We start from the raw sequence: 20,031 nt of genomic DNA on the forward strand, positions 1-20,031 counted from the left end.
TGTCCCGGGGCATGGCAGCGCATTTTAATGAATGGGCTCTTGTGCCCACGCTAATCCCGATCTGCATGGCCTAAAAGAGAACCTTGAGATTGTCAATTTATCTACTCTACAGTTAACATCAGGGAGGATTGGTATTATGGCTTAGGCTTAACTTTCGTCTTTCTAAAGACATAAATTTGAATTTGTGTAGGATTTAAACATATACGTTCGCAAATTAAACTTCCAATTTGCTATTTAAGGTCCCAAGATAGAAAAAAAGAAGCAGGCCCTGCTAGATGGCCTTCCTTTAGATTGATAGGACTTTAAACAATCCAACTATAGAGTATTGAAAATATTAGCAGAATTGGAGAAACATATCCCTCCCATGGAATTTCATTCATTCTTGTCTTCTGATAGCACGAAGTTAGGTAGTCAAGCAATTAATCCCCAGAGAAGATTTACAAACAAATGTACTACATTTTCATTTCAAACAAATGCAAAAGTTGATCTGTTTTTAAAATTACTCACCAAGAATATTGAATAGATTACATACCAAAAGGTAAATAGGAATTTGCACAAAAACTGGAACAGGCCTTAATGAATCTACAACAATTAGATAATATTATTATCAAACCATCAGACAAGGAGGAACATAGTTTTGATGAGCACGCCCCATTATATCCACATGTGTGGGAGACTAAAAACATCACAGACCCTCCAGGCAGACCGATATCTTAGGGATCGACTGTTTAACTCAAAATGCCACTGCTGTGATTGATGAATATTTAGAGCTTATGTAGAGAGACTACTTTCACATTGGACATTTTATTACCATCTGCTATCAAACTTGGATAGTGTGTATATTACACCTGAAACCATTTTGGCATCTATAGATGTAGAAACCTTATATTCAAGTATCCTACATTTGGAGGGTTTAACAATCACTAACAAGTTTCTGAATGAAAAGGGATAGAGAGACATACAGTAGTTATAAACCCTTCTTTTTAAGTCCTCCTAAGTTCAAGTTGTTACATAAAGAATTTGTCTTTAATGGCTCCCACTACCTTCAAGTGCAAAGCGTGGTGATGGGGACTAATTGAGCCCTATCGTACACAAACATGTACCTGGGGGGTGGGAGTGGTGGTTGTTCTCATTAGACAACATGTCAATGTACCTCCACCATGTTGAAAAATGGTGGAGGTACATAGACGATTTAATTGTATTTTAGACTGGACCCAGGGATTTATTGGGGAATTTATTTAAGACTCTGAACAGGAACCCCTTCAACCTATTCTTTATTCTATCTTATGATAGTGACACAATTTATTTTTTGGATTTAATCATCTATTGAGACATGGACAACAAAATATCCTCAAGGCTATATTGGAAGCCAATAGTTAGTATCTCTTTTTGCACTCAAACAGTTACATCCACAACATCTGATTAATGGAATACCAATTGGAAAGTTGTACAGCTCCTGAGGTCTTTGAAACTAAGACTGTGAAATTTTATGATAATATTTAAGGCAAGGATACAGTAGGCGCTCTCTTCGTTGAGCGAAGAGTAGTCCATGGGATCCTTTGCTATACCAGACAAGGAACCCCATGTTATTACTACTTTCAACAATTATTCAAGATTTATTCGGACTATCCAAAAAAACACTGGAAGATCCTTAAGGATGATGAAGTCCTGAGTGAATTCACTGATACTACACCTAGCGTGACGCTTTGTAAAAATACTGCAAATAGGGATCTCCTGGTAGCAAAACATTTTCAACTGCAAAGACGATTGGATCCTTGTATATCTCTTCTTTTGGGAACTTTCCCCATGGACATTGTTCTTTTTGAAAATTAATTTATAGATAGGACACAGTTATTCTACCTATTGTCAAGCAACTCATATCTAGCCACTTTGTGAACTGTCAGATTGTGGGAATAATATATATGTTAAGATGTCCATATAATGCATTTTACATAGAAAGGACAAAGCAAAATTGTTGACAATGTATTCAAGACCATGTGAAGGATGTTTCAAATGGTAATCTGAGGAGTCCAGTGGTCCACCGCTTTGCCTACAGTCATGGGTCTAAACTGACTGGATTTGAGTTTGTGGCTTTAAATAGGATACATCCCCACTCTCATCATGTTGCATTTTCTTATTGCAGTAAGCCTGGTCTTATCGAACAATTGAGTTTTGATCCCTTTCTCTGATATGGATTTGAAGAAGGGATCTCACTTGGTGCCCCCTAAGGGATTGGACATTCAACCCATTCAACATTACTGGTAAATTAGGGTTGCACATACTGTAGATCTTTTTTTTCTGATGTGCTATATTGTGAGTCCAATTATTGGTGGAAGGGGAGTTTAAATTTAGGAGGTAAACAATTTTTTTTTGTTTTGTTTTGTTTTTGTGTTTGTTTTGTTGTTTTGTTTTGTCCTGTTTTGATTTTGTTTTTATTCTCTAACATGAAGGACTTGCCATTTTGTAGGGATCACTGATTTCCAGTTTGTGTCCCCAAGGAAACCTCTTCTGACCCATATGACAACTACAGAAAAAAGTGGGCTTTCTTTGTACATAACAGTGCTTGATATGTGTAGTAATTTGGGGTATATTTGATTTAGGATTGTTTTGTATTTCTATTGTACTAAATATGAAGGCACTATTAGGCATTTGATTATACGTTCATATGTGGTGCCATGGAGAGTTTGGAACTCTGAAGGAGTGAAGGATTCCTGCCTCTCCGCCATTCACAAAACTTCAAGTATTATTTTCCAGAATGCAGCCCATTTTGTTAAAGGAAGAGAAGCAAAATAATGACAGGACCTCCTCTGCTTACAAAAATTGATTATTAAACTTCAGCTTTAAGCTGACTGAGTAAATGTGTGCAAAAGTAATAACAATGATGTAATAACATAAAATATCATCAAAATTATTATTCATATTACTTAATTTTTATTGACCACTAAACCAGGATGTGCAAGCCTTGCTTACTGTAGTATTTACACCAAGGCCAAAACCATCAGTTGGTGCTGAAAAAAGGTGACAAACTACTGAAGACAGAGTAGATAGCTGGGGCATTAAGGTTAAGGGTACTATTTTAGACATCGTTTTAAATGGCTTTACGCAGTTGTACTCTTGTAAACACCGGTGCTTCTTTGCATCAGTTTTTACCCACACATGCGCATTCAGTGCATTTCTTAATGTGAAACTTTTGCGTCCAGGAAATATTTCCAAAGCACATATGCCAGTAAACGTCAATGCAAAGAAGCATCGGCAAGTTCAAAAGTTCAGCTGCATACAGCCATTCATTTGTATGACAGTTTGTACATGGAATGTGAGGATGTCACGTACCTAATGGGAGAATGAAATGATGAGGTCGGCCTCACTTGTGTCACTAGCCCTGACACCACTGGAAGTGGAACAGAGGGTGCCGAGGGACCAGGGGAACAAGAGTGCCAGCAGGTGTTGCCTGAAGAGCTTGCAGTTGGAGTCCTGAAGAGACTGGCGAACCACCGGTTCAGGAATTGTAGAGATGTTTCGGAATCCCACCTAGGTTAAAAGGGCACTCTGCTTGCACAACAGGATCAGGATAAATGATGTGTCAGATCTCCCAGCTGACTTGAAGTAGGAACAGTTTATGGTGTGCAGAGCTGGTATAATAAACAGCCAAGAGGGTACTCAAGCAGGACAGGAAGCTGGGATCGGAGACAGGAGCAAGGTCATAGGAAAAGCCAAGGTCATCAATATAGGGCAGTGAGGTACCAAATCATAAGCAAGCCAAAGTCAGGAACAGAGCCGGGATCAGAAACGAGCAACAAGGCAGGAGAGGAATCCGAAGTCAGGTCAGGAACAAGCCAGGTCAGCAACAAGGAGATCATACAAGAATACAACAGGACACAGAGAAACAGCTGAAGACCAGTCAGCACTAAGCACAGGCAGAAGCATCCTTTAAGAAGTCCGTCTGGTGCCAATAATCACTGTGCGTGTGCATGTGCGCGTGTTGGTGTGTGATCGCGCATGCACATGTCTGGTCACTATTTTGCAGAGATTGCTGTGCGAACGTGCATTTCTATTAGCCAGCCATCTCACAGGAATTCTCTTACAGAGGATCCCTGGGCATGGGAAAATGCAGAGATTGATACTAAGGGCTGGTACACACTGGCCAAATATTAGTCGCTATTGAGCAGTTCAACAGAAACCAACTGACATTCGGCCAGTGTGTACAACAGCCTGTTCGACAGAAGCCGACCTAATATTTGGCTTCTGTCAAACGGGCATGCTGGAAAACCAGTAGTTGACTGGTTTCTGATCAGCACTCGCAGCTAATGGCTGCAAGTGCTGATCAGTGTGTCCTGGTGGGGGGGTCCCCCTGTCAGAACACAATAGTTCAGCGGAGGAGATCACTCTGCTTACTGCGCTGAGCATTATGCGTGTTTATCCTGCATAAGCATAACAAATGCCTAAAATAGTCTGTATGCATGAACCCTATAAGTGAATTCACTGTGCCTAGCAACTTCTACCCACAGCACTGGCCCTCAGTAGTGTCCTGAATATGCTTCTGTATGGTTGTTTGGAAGATTTTCTCTGAGATAAGTACTGCTTCAGATGATTTACTGCACATTTTTGGTTCTGAATTATCTACACAGTTACTTATGCAATATTTGGTGTAATCCAATATTCCAAATCATTAAGTATTTTTATTTTACAATGTACTAGATGTAAAGCAAAACATCTGTTCTATTGAGCCATCCATTATTTAAGCCAAGACACCAAGATAAGGACTGGAAAAGAAAAGGAAAAAGAAAAAGGTAGATTGTAGATCAACCGTATAATTAGTAAAAAAGCTTATCTGATGAAACTGTCACAAAGAAACTGCAGATGTATAGATGGGGTTCCAATTAAAGGAACCAAATTAACCTTTAGTTTATAGCCTAAGTGAACATAATAAGCAAGGTTATGGATTTATCACACATCTCATTATATAAATACTACTAAAATAATTGTATGATAAATTATTTTTTAATAATAAACATATATATTTCAGAGAGTATGAGCATGTGGGAAAATATCTCTTCATATAAAAATATCATTCAAATCAACTGCCCAGTAATTATCTTTGCCATAAGATAGTAATTATCAAAATGTAATAGGTTCGACATATAATTAGAATGACATAGAACTGAATAGCAATTTTAAATAACCTTTATAATATGTAAATAAAGGACTTATGCATAATATGTACGTTAAGGACTGATTTGAATGGAATGGAAAGTGCTGTGGAAATTGTTGGTGTAATATAAATAACTATAATAAATAAAGTATAATAAAATAAATCTACAAACAAATCTAGTAGACGTGGAACATTTAGACATAGCCATGCTTTTAGTTACTTAATTTAAAATATATTTCCTGTGTGCATAATGTTGCTGTATTCATTTATGTCCACAATATTCATAAAAGACAATACACAATAAAAAAAAGTTTAACCAAAGAAAATTAAAGTTTCATCAGACAAAGATTTAACTTCAGACATTTGTTTTGGTGAAATAATAACTGAAACTTTTCATGTGCAGATAAAAAAGTAAGTATTCTAATTATTAGTATTGTGTTAACTTTAAAGTGTGTGCAAAGTATAATAGCATTCTCCAAAAGAAATAAATTCAGTCCCAGGAAATTAAAAAAAATACATTTTAAATAATTTAGCATATTTAAAGGAAAGAGTAGAGATCAGAATTAAAAATTAATTACTGTTTCTAAGTCTTTAAAAATCATCAAAGAGTCATAAAAATGACTTTGCTAATCAGTACAAGCACAAACCGCTGTAATTGTGAAAGAAATAGTATGCTGATCCACATAATTACAGCAAAAAATATTTTCAGAATTAAATATTAGAATTAATCCTAGATATACTACGATAGTAAACATGTTCCATGAAAGATTATTTTCTACTGAGAAATGCAACGACAACTACCAATTTATATGTTTATGCAAAATATGTTAACAATTAACTGCAGTGATGATTATCAAGTTATGAGTGTATGCTAAATGTGTTAATACTTATGACTTTTCCTTAAAAATGTTGTGAGGCTAATTAAATTAACTGATAATTATTGATGAGCAGTGGAAATGTTTCATTAAAACATACATACAATTGTACAGTTGCTTATATTTCAAAAAAAGAACAGAAGATTTAATGAGATCACTCATAAGTACCTTATTTGTTACTGATTCGTACTGTCTTTTTTATCTGCTCAGCTTCCATGAAATATTTTGTATACTATAAACCTAAGAGTTAAATGAATATGAAACTGAAATAGGGACCTCAGGTTGTAAGCTTCTTGAGGGACTGATGTGAATGTACAGAATGTAAGATGCAAGGCCCTGCGTAAAATCTCACATATATATATATATATATATATATATATATATATATAAAATAAAATATAATATAATATATATATATATATATATATATATATATATATATATACATATATACAGTTGTGTTCAAAATAATAGCAGTGTGTTGAAAAAAGTGAATAAAGCTCAAAATCCTTCTAATAGCTTTCATTTCCATACACACAAATGCATTGGGAACACTACACATTCTATTCCAAATCAAAACATGAAGAAAAATGTATCAAATTTGTGTTGTTCCTCAAAAAAAATTGAAGAAAAGTGGATATTAGACTGTTCAAAAAAATAGCAGTGTTTGTATTCTTCTTTACAAACTCAAACATTCACTATATAAACTGAAAAATGTTTGAAGATTTTGCTTTGAATCACTTAATGAATATTTCGTTGTATAAGCACTGTTTCTGAGAACTGCTGTACATCTGTGTTGCATGGAGTCAACCAACTTCTGGCACCTGTGAACAGGTATTCCAGCCCAGAATGATTGGACTACATTCCATAGTTCTTCTCTATTTCTTGGTTTTGCCTCAGAAACTGCATTTTCGATGTCAACCCACAAGTTTTCTATTGGATTAAGATCCGGGGATTGGGCTGGCCACTCTATAACATCAATCTCGTTGATCTGGAACCAAGATGTTGCATGTTTACTGGTGTGTTTGGGGACGTTGTCTTGCTGGAACACCCATTTCAAGGGCATTTCCTCTTCAGCATAAGGCAGCATGACCTCTTCAAGTATTCTGATGTATTCAAACTGATCCATGATCCCTGGTATGCGATAAATAGGCCCAACACCATAGTATGAGAAACATCCCCATATCATGATGCTTGCGCAACCATGCTTCACTGTCTTCACAGTGTACTGTGGCTTGAATTCAGTGTTTGGGGGTCGTCTGACAAACTGTCTCCGGCCACTAGACCTAAAAAGAACAATCTTACTTTCATCAGTCCACAAAATGTTGCGCCATTTCTCTTTAGGCCAGTCAATGTGCTCTTTGGCAAATTGTAACCTCTTCAGCACATGTCTTTTTTTCAACAGTGGCACTTTGCGGGGGCTTCTTGCAGATAGCTTGGCTTCACATAGGCGTCTTCTAATTGTAACAGTACTTCTTTGATCTTCCTGGAGCTGATTGTTGGCTGAGTCCTTGCCATTTTGGCTATTCTATCCATTCGAATGGTAGTTTTTCACTTTGTTCCACGTCTTTCAGGTTTTAGTTGCCATTTTAAAGCATTTGCGATCATTTTAGCTGAGCAGCCTATCATTTTTTGCACTTCTTTATATGTTTTCCCCTCTCCAATCAACTTTTTAATCAAGGTACACTGTTCTTCTGAACAATGTCTGGAATGACCCATTTTCCTCAGAATTTCAGAGAGAAATGCACTGTAACCAGCATGTACAACATTTGCTGTCTTCCTTCCTTAAATAAGGGCAGAAATTGCCACCTGTTTTTCAAAGAATGAATGACCTCACTAATAGAACTCCACACTGCTATTATTTTGAACATGCCCCTTTCAATTACTGATTCAATTACACAGAATCAGCAGCATGCATGTCATGACTGTTGGGTATGTTGGATTTCTATTACTCTACTACACCTGCTAGTAAATTATTTGCAATGTAGAAATATCATTTCTACCAAAAACAGTGATTGATCAGGTTAGTGATGTCTGACTGCTATTATTTTGAACACAACTGTATATATATATATATATATATATATATATATATATATCATTCATCAGAGGCATCTACCATCACAGGAGCCTCTAAAAATCTTTCAAATCAAACCTTGGGAAAGCCAGTGAATGTGACTCTGCAGATAGATTCTGAGTGGCAGCAGTTTTGGCAAGTGGGAACTTCTGCCTTTTTTGAGGGTGTGAGGAATTTTTACAAGGCCAATTTAAATGTTAGAATCACAATTGCTTAGTTAATTACAGACAGGGTAAGATGCTTTGTTTTTTGTCTTTTTGTGTGTATTGTTTTTTTCTTTTTGCTGTGAAGAAGCTGCTTATACAGGGGTTGATTTACTAAAGGTAAATAGGCTGTGCACTGCAAGTACAGTTCCTTTAGATCCGAGGGGAAGCTCTGAAATGAGGCAAAGCTCTGCTGATTTCTTTCATTCAATCATGTTTAAACAAAAATGCTGTTTTTTTTATTTTCCTTGCATGTTCTCCTCAGATCTAGAGCAACTGAACTTTCAGTGCACAGCCTATTTGCCTTTAGTAAATCAACCTCATTGTGTCTAATCCCATATAGATAATAGAGCTGGCTTGCCACCACTTTAAACCCGAAAACTGTTGTATGGATTCTTGCTAACTGTATATAAAAATAATTGAACCTTTCTAACACAAATAAAAGCAATGCTTCATTATTTTTTTTTATTCTATGTATATTCATTTTTATTATTATTATTATTATTATTATTATTATTATTAATAATATTATTATTAAAGAAAGAATATAGATCTTCACCTAATGTCCTCACATATCACCACATATCGCCGCTAACCAACAGAGAGTACCAACCATTTAATTTCTGATGCTTTAGTTACATTCTTGACAGATTTATTTATTCACAACTTGAGCAGTTGGGTGTTAAGAATGCTTGGGCCTTCCCGGTGAAAGTGGCTATGGGCATTGGCCTACAGCTTTTACACTACGTGCAACATTCAACCGATGCTATTAAACAGATGTGATAGTGGGTTTCATTCTGTGAAAAACTATAGAAACTGTAAATTAATAAAAATTTAAAGAAAAGAAATGTCCTTTATGTTTGTGTACATAAACTTGGAAAACAAATAGCAGAATGGATCATGACATACTGATCAAAATGTAAAGTAGAGCAACTAAACAGTATATGAGAGAAAATCACTTGTAAGAGCCCAATGGATAGTTATCTCCAGGACTCCAGAAAACAGGTGGATTATACGGTAGCAAACATGACAATAATTGATACATTTTAAATATTGCTTTTATAATTAAGCCAGACACAACACATGAAGCCCCGGTCTGACAAGGCCTATTACATTTCTGTGTATTCATTCACTAACTGCATTTTCTTGCAAAGTGATGCAAATATTAAATCAGCACATGATGCCATGGTTCTATCTCGGGAGAAAAACATTCAAGGAATTATACAATTAGCCAGTGTTACTTGAAAATCTAAATTCATTTATTTTTAATTATACCCATAATGCAGTTTGCAGAAGAATGGAATACTTCCAATTGCTGGAAAATCATTTGTGCTAGTAATTACCTGCTCAAATGGCTACTTTGGACATGTTTACACATGCACATTCCAAACTATTCTAATTGTGTTTATTCACCTGATGACAACAGAATAATGGTACTCAGATGCTGTCTTGGTTTTGTTCAGTAATTTTGGTTAACTGTCTGAACTGACGCCATTTTTAATTATGCTGTATATTCAACAAACATTTGTTTTATGGTAAAATGTCTAAAGGCCATATGGATAGTTGGACAATGGATCAGTTGCCTTATTTTACTTGTTCAATAGTTTAAATTATTTAATTGCCTATTGTTAGGTGTTCCTTGTTTTTTTTTTTCTACAGTAAAGTAAAGTCAAATACTTTCATTCATTTTTGTATAAAATGCAGAGGGGTTAGGACCTCTATTGCATCAGTGAGGTAGAGAGTGAGAATAATCTCTCCAATGGTGACACAGACAGCAATATAAGCCTCTTTTCAAAGTGCTACTAAACTAAGGCCCCTGCATTCACTATATCCGGTCTCCCACAGTACACAGAACATGGAAGTGCAATTATTTTAGTAATTATATACTACTAAATACCTTTTTTCAGCAGCAGTTAGAGCAGTCGTGTAACTTCTATCAGTGTCCAGCCAAGCACATGTTAAAGCTTATAGGAGAAGTTTTTATTTTGCTCTAGGAGGATTCAGAACCCCTGACCTCTGTCTGGACAGTGCTAATTGGCCCTGTGCTGATCACATGCACTCTCCTAAGAAAATAAAAACCTCTCTAGCAATACACACCAAACTGAGCATGTGCAGAGTGTCTCCACTCTGATATGTCTTGTCAGGAGATAAGAGGGGGACACTGGAAGTAGAGGAGGATCAGAGAAGACAGGAGCAAACAGCCTTTTTACACAATACAGGGGGTTAATGCCTTAGGTTCCACAGTGAGTATAAGAAGTATGCTTTACTGCATATACAGACTGATTTTACTGTTGTGGGTTTAGTAACACTTTAAGTAGAGTAGGGATGTCAGGTTTTTGTTGTTGTTTTTGCACTGGAACATGAGGTGGTGGGAAATTACAGGAATAACCTGCAATAATAACCTTACAGAGGTGGCAATTCTTTGCTGCTCCGTCCAAAACTTCTTACACGGTTTTACTGCAACAGGGCAGTCACTCTGTGCAGAATCACATATACATACGTGATTCTGTATTTCCAGGTAGGGGGCACATGCGCCCACCATCCTACCTGTGCTGTGATTGGCTCCTGTAGATGTCAATCACTGGGTCCCAGACAGCGATTTATGTCTGGGACTCAATGATCGGCAGCGCAATTGACAGGAGAGATATATATGAATGTAAACAACACAGGTCTCTCGCTAGTCAACGGGGACATGCTGGTTTATATCTCCCTGCAAAGCAGGGAGATAAAAACCAGCACATCCTTTAGTAAAACAACACACAGTACATAGTTGAATCACTCCCTAATACACATTTAACCCTTTGATCACCCCAGATGTTAACCCTTCCTGCCCAGTGTCATTAGTACAGTGCCAGCACTTTTTATTAGCACTGATCACTGTATTAGTGTCACTGGAAATGTCAATGGCAGTTAGTCAGTTCCCACCCAGTGTCAGTTAGTATCAGAATGCCTGCTATATAGTCCCACTAAAAGCCGTTGATTGCCACTATTACTAGTAAATAAAAAAAAATAAAAATGATGGGGGTGTAGACCATCGTATTCCATTTTGCATCTATAAATAACAGAAGAGTTTCATGTTGATTGTATATGTGTGTGCTTCTTTGTTCCTTGAAATTTTGCAACATAGGATTAATCCTTCATTTTCCTGTCTCCCTCTAAGTCTAGGTAGTTTACTACCCCAGGGTAAACAAAGCTGAACAAATGTAAAACGTGAATAGCGGAGGATAGCTGTGTGAATATTGTCTACGGAGGGCACGCAGCAGAGCGTACTAACCTATGAGAACCCATCAAAAGCTGATATTCATTATCAAGCATTGCACAGAAACAAAGTTATGGCATATTGTTCTTGGCTTGTGAATGTTTGCATTTCTGCTGTTTAAAAGCCAGAATAAAGATGGCTCTACAAATACACAGAATAATTTGAAATATAAATCGCTGTCTGCATAACAGCCTTGAACAACCACAGAAAAAGGACTTTAGGAAAATGGTAGAATTGATGCAGGACAGACAATAGGTGTCACACTTTCCTAAGTAAAAAACAGATGGGGGCGGACCGCAAAGTGCACACCCCAAATTCTCAATTGCGCAAAATGATGCCAACCTCTAAAGAGTATCAGGAATTTTTAAAATAATATTAATCAAAATGAAAATCCATAAACAAAGTCCACAGTGGCTCACAGCTCTGTTGGAGTCAGCACCTACACCTATATTGCAGGACTCATTTCCTCAATCAAACCATATAAAATGCACAGAAAAGAGAGACACAAGAGCACCACTGACACACACAATACATTTATTTAAAATAAAGAGTGGAGTGAGTATGCACTCATAAGAGATGTACTCCAAAGGTTGGCTTGACAAAGGGACAGCTCCACCCCAAAACATGTGCTTACTGCCCTTGTGACATCATTGCACCCTCTGGATGCCCAGTTACCACTGAGTCTCTGTACAGTGTCCAGCTGGTTACTGATCCTGGACAAGAGAAGACAGCTGACCTAGCTGTGGAAAGGCTACCATCTACTGGCTTAAAATATATATATATATATATATATATATATATATATATATACTGTTTGGAGTACATTTCTTGTGAGTGCATTCTTGCTCTTTTACTCTTTATTCTCAATAAATTTACTACACTTAGCACTTAGTTGGTGGTGCTCTTGTATCTCACATTCTCCTGTTCCATCTCTATGCAGAAGCTCTTCCCTGGAACGCTGCAGTACACTTTAGCAGGCACGCTGTCTAGTTGGTACACAAGCTGGAAGTGACGCATTTTGGAGCATGCGCGAATGCTCCTTCTTCATGACCGATCCCAAGGAAAGGACAAGCCTCATAAGTAGGAGAAAGGCTCATCCTTTCCTTGGGATTGGTCATGAAGAAGGAGCATTTGCGTATGCTCCGAAACGCATCACCGCCCCACGCAAACATCACTTCCGGCTTGCATTCCATCTGGACAGCGTGAGTTCCAGCGTGCACTCCAGCATTCCCGAAAGAATGGCGGCCATCTTGACACCTCATTCTGAGCTCTCCCTGCAGCTGCTGGCCGGCACAGCGGGCTGCTATACAGTGAGAAGAGCCCCGCACATTGATGTACTGTTGATGAGCCTGTAAATTCTTCTATTTTGTAAGTGTTTTTAACCAGACTTATTAAAGCCTATTGGACTCACTGCACTTAGAAGCACCTTCTTGTCTCTTCTTTCCTCCACCCATAGTCTGCTTCATACTCTCAGAAGTGCTGCCCAGTGCATGTCTCCATTTACCACAAATAACCGGCTGTCATCTCCTTATACACCATCTCCTTGATAGATGCGCCCTATGAACCTTTCCTTTTCGCCAGGCGAGTCCTCCATGTCCAGTGTGCAGCTTTCACCACAATCCACCCAGCTGCTATGCTGGGTTCTGGTCCAGCCACTCCATACCTGATGGGAGCGGATTCTGAAGTTGTGACAGCCATTCTGTTTCACGATTCTGTACTGATCATCGCTATCGCTGCAGAGATAAGCATAGTCAATGCAGTATGGGGGAAGCACACCCACCTTGCACTAAACTGGCCACATACAGTACATACCCAGTAACCATGAATTCAGTTCTTACAATCTCACACCTCTGCTTAGCAATCAGGGGTAGATTGACAACTCATGGGGCCCCCGGGCAATAGGGGATCATGGGGCCCCTGTGTCCTCGTCCACACTCAAACCACACCCAAAAAAGCCTATAAAAAGTACCATGGGCATCTCATGGGGCCCTCTACTGACCCCGGACCCTCGGGCAGTGCCTGAATGCTCGAATGGTCAGTCTACCCCTGTTAGCAATCTTACCATCTGAAACTTCTGCTAAAATGAGATATATATCATCATTTTCTATGAATATAGAATTCCACACAAAGCTAAAAAAAGGTAATCAGCTGCTTTCACACCATTTGTCATCCGAGACAAATGCTCACACACCTGTTCTACTATTTATACCTCACCTTACTACAAGTCAGCCATTTGTTATATGTAATCAGCAAACATGATTATTAAACTCATTCTGACAAGAGTAAATATAAGGAAAGGCAAATATAGAAAACACGCAGCTCCATCTGTTTGTTTTTGTTTTTTTCAATAAATGAGCAGAAAAACAGCAGTTTGTCAAGTATTCAATTAGTCTTAAAGACTGCTAACTTTAGGGGGGCAGTGTAGTACCCCCTTCCAGGTAATTATGATTCATTATTCATTTTATAGCTTCTTCTGTCAATTTCCTACTGGTTTTATTTGAGAATGTTTGGCATGGGGTTGGTCATTATTTTTACTCAGCTATGTGCAAAACTGTTTTACTTAGCCGACATAGGTGTCCATTTATGAACCAGCGGTAATAGATCTCTGCTCAGTTCTCCGGCATTCTCGGAGAACAGTTCTCCTGCGAATGCAGTTTATGAAGCAGTTCTCCGAACGAAGGCAGAACGATCTCCAAACGCTGGAGAACGGTCTACAAACTCTGGAAAATGGCTGATTTTACTATAATCTCGCGAGATTGCAGTAAAAAATCAGTTTACTAAGCAGAGGTAAATTATCTCTGCTTAGTTTTCGGTCCCTCCGATTCTCCAGCTCTGGGCTGGAGAATCTGGAGGGAGAACACAGATCTCCAGAGAAGGGCTGAACATATTCTCCTGGGTGTTATAAACTGTGAATGACCAGAGAATAGCTGTGATCCTCTGAATCTCAGCTATTCTGTGTGTCATAAACGGAAACCATAGTGAAATATTGGTTTCACAATTTCTAACTAAAGCCGCCCATACACTGGTTGAATTCTGAAAGAAATTTCTTTTGAAAATCTTTTCTAAGAATTTTCGTTTGAATTTCGCACCATTATTGGGCCACAGAAATGGCTGATTTTCATTCAATCATCGAATTTGAGTGATCAGGCATGTTGGAAATTTTTTGAAAAACAAGCAAATTTCTAATCAATGATGGGAGAATCGCACAAGAAATATAATCGAAAAAGAAATTAGCACGAGCTGTGACCTGGAAAGAAAACAAGGTTCTTGGCCACGAAAATCCTTTTTTGTAGAAAAATGAGGTGAAATTGAAGGCTTGGTTGGTCGAATTTAAAATCAATGGTGGCACCATCGGGTTACAAAATGCATCAAATTTCTGATTTTCTAAAGAAAATTTGTTCATAATTCGACCCATGTATGCCTTGCATAAGGCTACTTTCACACTGATCTGTTTTTTGTTCAGTTAAAAAAAAAACAAGAAAATCGGAAGAAAACTGCATCCCTTTAAATTCTATGTAGCTCTTCAAACTGGTCTGTTGCGCTTCATTTGGGGCTGAAGAAAATCCTTCTTGCTGCATTTTTTGGTGCATGTTTTGTCCAGTAAAAAAAAAGGCACTAAAAATGCATCTCTCCATTGAAATGAATGGAAACGCATCAAAAACACAACACACATGTGGGAAGTTCTCAAGCCTGGGTTCACAGAATCGTATGACAAAATAAATCACATTATATTCAATAGTGCCCTTGTAATTCTGCATGGTGAGATTTTGGAAAAGGTTGACTTAAGTGCAATTTCAGCCCCATAGACTTCTATGTTATCTCAAAGACATTGCATCAGTAAAGATAAGAAGCATTGCTTTGTGACTTTGATGGATTCAGTGTTTTTTTGCTAACCCTCACCTCTCCTCCCTGGTCATTCTTCATCCAACGATTTTGATACAGTTGTGATTTTGGAGCCTTCCTTCAATTGATCAATCAATCGACCCTTCCTTGAATTGACTCTTCCTTTGATTGTTCTACCCTTCTGTCGATTGATTGATCCTTCCATTGATCGATCCTTCCATAAATCAATCGCCAGTCCCTCAATCGATTAACCCTTCCATCAACTGACTGATTTTTACATCGACCATTCCATTCTTTCTTTGATCAATCGATCCTTCCTTTATATGACCGATTCTTACTTTGATTGACCAACCATTCCATTAATCCTTCCTTCCTTTGATTGATCAATCCCTACTTCAGTCAATCATTTCTTTTCTTCCTTCAATCCTTCAAAGTATTGATCAATCAAAGAATCAATTGATTGATTGATTGAAGGATCCATTGATCAAAGGATTGATCTTTCAAAGCAAGGATTGATCAATCAATTGAAGGAAGGATTGATCGATTGAAGGAGGTATCAATCAATCAAAGGGAGTTTCAAAATGGCTTTAATGTGAACCCAGCCGTTAGGTAGCAAGGAAGACTGGGGTCAAGTAAGGCTTAAAAACACAGTGATCTATCAAAGTCGCATAGGAATGTTTCTTATCTATGCTGATGTGACTTCTGTCAGGTAACATAGAAGTTTATGCGTCTGAAATTGCACTGAAGTCGGAATATAATTTGAACCCAAGCTTAAAAATTTCTAAAGTCACATTGAAGTTGCATCAAAATCGAACTGGAAATTGCATGAAAATCACATTAGAATAGTGGGAGGTGAAATGGGGAAACCGCAATGCAAAAGTGGCAAAAATGTATCAAAAACACACCATGAGTAGCGTGAAATTTAACTCAAATGCAAGAAAAACAGCAATAACACATTTTCAAATGTGTGCTATCTCTATTTTAATTGGAATTGTGACCTTGTCTGGAAAATCACAAATAACAAAGTTAACAAAAAAGTGAGGAACACAAAAAAAAAACGTATTGCATATAACTGACATTTAACTTTCCTTTGTTTTTTGTTTGTTTGTCTTCTTATGTGTTTGGAGGTATTTGTTACAAAACAATATGAAAAAGCTGAGATCAATACAGTATCTTGAAGATGTAAAGATATGCTACTTTTTTATTATTCTTTAGTTAAAGCGGAGTTCCAGACGTTTTTGTGTTTATTAAAAGTCAGCAGCTACAAAAACTGTAGCTGCTGACTTTTAATAAACACACACTTACCTGTCCCAAGATCCAGCGATGTACTCACCTGCACTGTCCCTTCTCTTCTTCTCTGCATGGCACCAGCATCTCAACTATGGGCACCAGGATGTGATAGCTTGCGGCTTCACAGCTGGGTGCCCTCTGCACATGCATGAGTCACCCTGTGCATTCTGATTGGTCCTGTGAAAGTTCCCAGGAGACTGTGGGAGGAAGGAGGGGGCTGAACTCCTGGCTCACTTTGCCGCGGCAAACTGAGCTGAAAGTTGGAGCGGGTACCTATCAAAACCAGGTACCCGCTCCCCCCCCCCCCCACAAGGTGCCAAATATGGCAGTAGAGGGGGTAGGGGAGGCAAATAAGCGGAGCTTCCACTTTTGGATGGAACTCCTCTTTAAGTGAGTTTCATACAGACAGATGTGGACAAAAGAGTAATATAGAGGTGACAATGAGATACAGCCCATGTTAAATACCACACTGTTAACCCAGGTAAGTCAAGTATCCAGACTCCATGTTATAGAGCTTTGCATATGTCCCCACTGGAGAGGAGACAGAGATGACTATATTTGGATTCACATAGTAAGGTGAAAAAAAAATAGGATAGGATATGATAGAGGGGAGGAGTTGTAGCCCAGAATGGGGCTTTAAAAGCAGACCAATGCACTTTAAAGTGCAGTACAACGTATCTCTAAACAGTGGTGATTTGACAATATGTAGGCTACTTTCATAACAGTAGAGTAACAATTAGACATATGCAGTTCTGTTCATTCTGAATCAAAATTTGGATAAAATGTTTGTGATTTGGAGATGTATCTGAATTTCAGAAATACATTAGAAACAAATTTAAATGAATCTGAAATAATGAAACAAAATTTAGTCTGCAATTCAAATCGAATTTAAAAAAAAAAAACGAATCGAAAACAACTTCAAAACATAAACATACTGCTGTCTATTTTTAATTTCCTTCAAAGACTAGGTGTCTTAGTGTTAGAATATAACCATCTTCCAAAATTCAAATTTCAAAAAGGATAGAATAGAATAAAATAGAATAGATTAGAACAGAAAATAAAAGAATAGACTAGAATAGAAAACAAAGGAATAGAATAGATAGGAAAGAATAGAATGGAATAGAATGAATATAGCTGTCTTCTGAAATTCAAATTTTGATAACAATAGAATAGAGTAAAACAGAACAGAATGGAATATAAAGGAATAGAATAGAATAAAATACAGAATATCCATCTTCCAAAATTCAAATTTAGAAAATAATAGAATAAAACAGAATAGAATAAAATAGAATAGAAAATAATGGAATAGAATAGATAAAAAATAAGGAAAACACTAGACTATCTGCCCATTGTCTATGCAACCCCCCAAACTTGACCACCTCTCCTTGAGTGGGGGAGGGAAGGAGACCTCTAGGTGTTGGTGCTCCTCTCCCGTTTCCTTCACTCACCCCCTTATATGCCCCATATGCCCCATAGCCAAAGTTTGGTCAACTCCACATCACCCCCTCCCCTCCGCCCCTTCCCTCTATTGCCTCTCCCCCCTTCTCTTCCCCCTACTGCCCCTGCCTTCTCTCCCCCTTTCCCTACACTGCCCCCCCTTTTTGCATCTCTTCTTCCTATCCAACGTCCTCCTGTTTTTCCATAGGCAGCCACCCATTCTACTGCCTTCTCTCTATACCTTCTTTCCTGTGTCTGCTCCCTTGCTTGCTCCCTTGCCTGCTTCTGTCTTCGGTGCCCTCCTCTCCAACCTCTTTTTCTGCCAATTCGCCCTTTGACCACCTGATTCCCCCTAAGCAGTTTGATGACAAACAGCCCCTAACGTCCACCTTATTCATACAATTCACCAAACATTCACCTGAAACTATGTCCTGTTCTTTCGCTTAAATGGGGTCTTGTCTTCCACCAAATTTGGCCTATTGCATCTGATTTGCGACTCACTTCATGACGCTAACCACACAAGTCACCCTCCCCTTTCTACTTTTTTATTTCTCAATAGGGTCCTTAGTGTTATCTTGGTGGACAATAGCTGATATGTAATTTAACCTGACTGCCATTTATTGCATATACTGTAGATGCTCTTGTGAGGTGGTAATGACTATCTCTATGAGAACAATTTTCTATGCAAGTGTTTTGTGTATCTTTATGATTATAATAGGTAAAAAAGTGAGCGCTATCCAATCTGCAGCTAAGCACTCAAGGTAACCAAACTAATTATACACAGAATAAATAGAATAGTGCAGCGCTAAAACAATAAATCAGAGGTCTATGTAAGCAACAGTCTGTGTGACTAAAAGTGCCAGGTAACTGGTAGGATCAATGGCGGTGCTCCGTGAGAAATAGCAGAATTACACACTCACCAGATGCGTAATAGTTATACGCATGAAGTATCACATCTAGGGATTTCCTCATCAGATATCGGTCTGGTCAGGGTTAGGTACTCATCCTTCAGTGTGGTAATCAGCAAAAAGCCCAGGAATCAGATTAATTGGATCCAGGTACCAGAGGTCCCTTTAAGGGATAGGTAGAAGAGGGTGCCTATTTACAGGATATCTTCCTTCTCTGGGTCAGGGGACTGGATCTCAGTAGTGGGCTCTGCAAATAAATACTCCTCAAAAGGAGTCAGGAAAGGAAGCCCATAGTGTAGTACTTAAATAAGGTATTTATTAGGAAAAAAGGTGTTTGCAAACATAAAATATCAATAAAAACAGCATCAGGGGTGTAGGGATGAACTAAGCCTCCAAAATCAAAGATGGCCGCTGGGTCTCCACGTGGCTCCGGCGGCTTAGCGTCACAATGTCCTGGCTCCTCCTTACGCGTTACATGCGCACGCACTTCATCAGAGGAAGAGACTTTATGATTGTATTGGATGTTATAGCCCCTTGGGCCTTCTTTCTTTCCCGGTATTCTTTGTAACTGTTAGTCTCCAATAAAAAGTTCCTTTTTTTGTGGAAAAAAAAGAATAGATGATAAAAGTATAGACAAGAACAGAATAGAAAATAATAGAATAGACTAGAAAAAAAGAAAAAGAATATAACTGTCTTCAAAAATTTTAATAGAATAGAACCAGCTATTCTTCCCAATGAATTTGGATTGATTCAATATTTTAAATTCAAATTCGAATAATTCAAATCCATTGCAAAAATTTTAATCTGGTCAAAAATGAATAAACAAAACAAAGTGAATTTCATTACAAAGGCAACGAAACAAAATTAGTAACTTAATGAATTGATCCGAAACTAAACAAATTCTTTTGTTCTGCACATGTCTAGTATCAACAGCCATTGTAGCCCTTGTGGCTGATATGAAGCCTTGAGGTGGATACGGCCCCATTAGGA

At 38.0% G+C, this 20,031-nt stretch overlaps 1 pseudogene; it reads left to right on the top strand.

Annotated features, from left to right (window-relative positions):
* The window catches only part of LOC149471995 (uncharacterized), a 39,859-nt pseudogene extending 27,284 nt beyond the window's left edge, over positions 1 to 12,575 (top strand).
* Positions 12,576 to 20,031: the final 7,456 nt, after the last annotated feature.

Source organism: Staurois parvus, unplaced genomic scaffold (genome assembly GCF_062004578.1).
Source record: "Staurois parvus isolate SC_StPar_1 unplaced genomic scaffold, SC_StPar_1.0 ptg000025l, whole genome shotgun sequence".
Taxonomy (NCBI): domain Eukaryota; kingdom Metazoa; phylum Chordata; class Amphibia; order Anura; family Ranidae; genus Staurois; species Staurois parvus.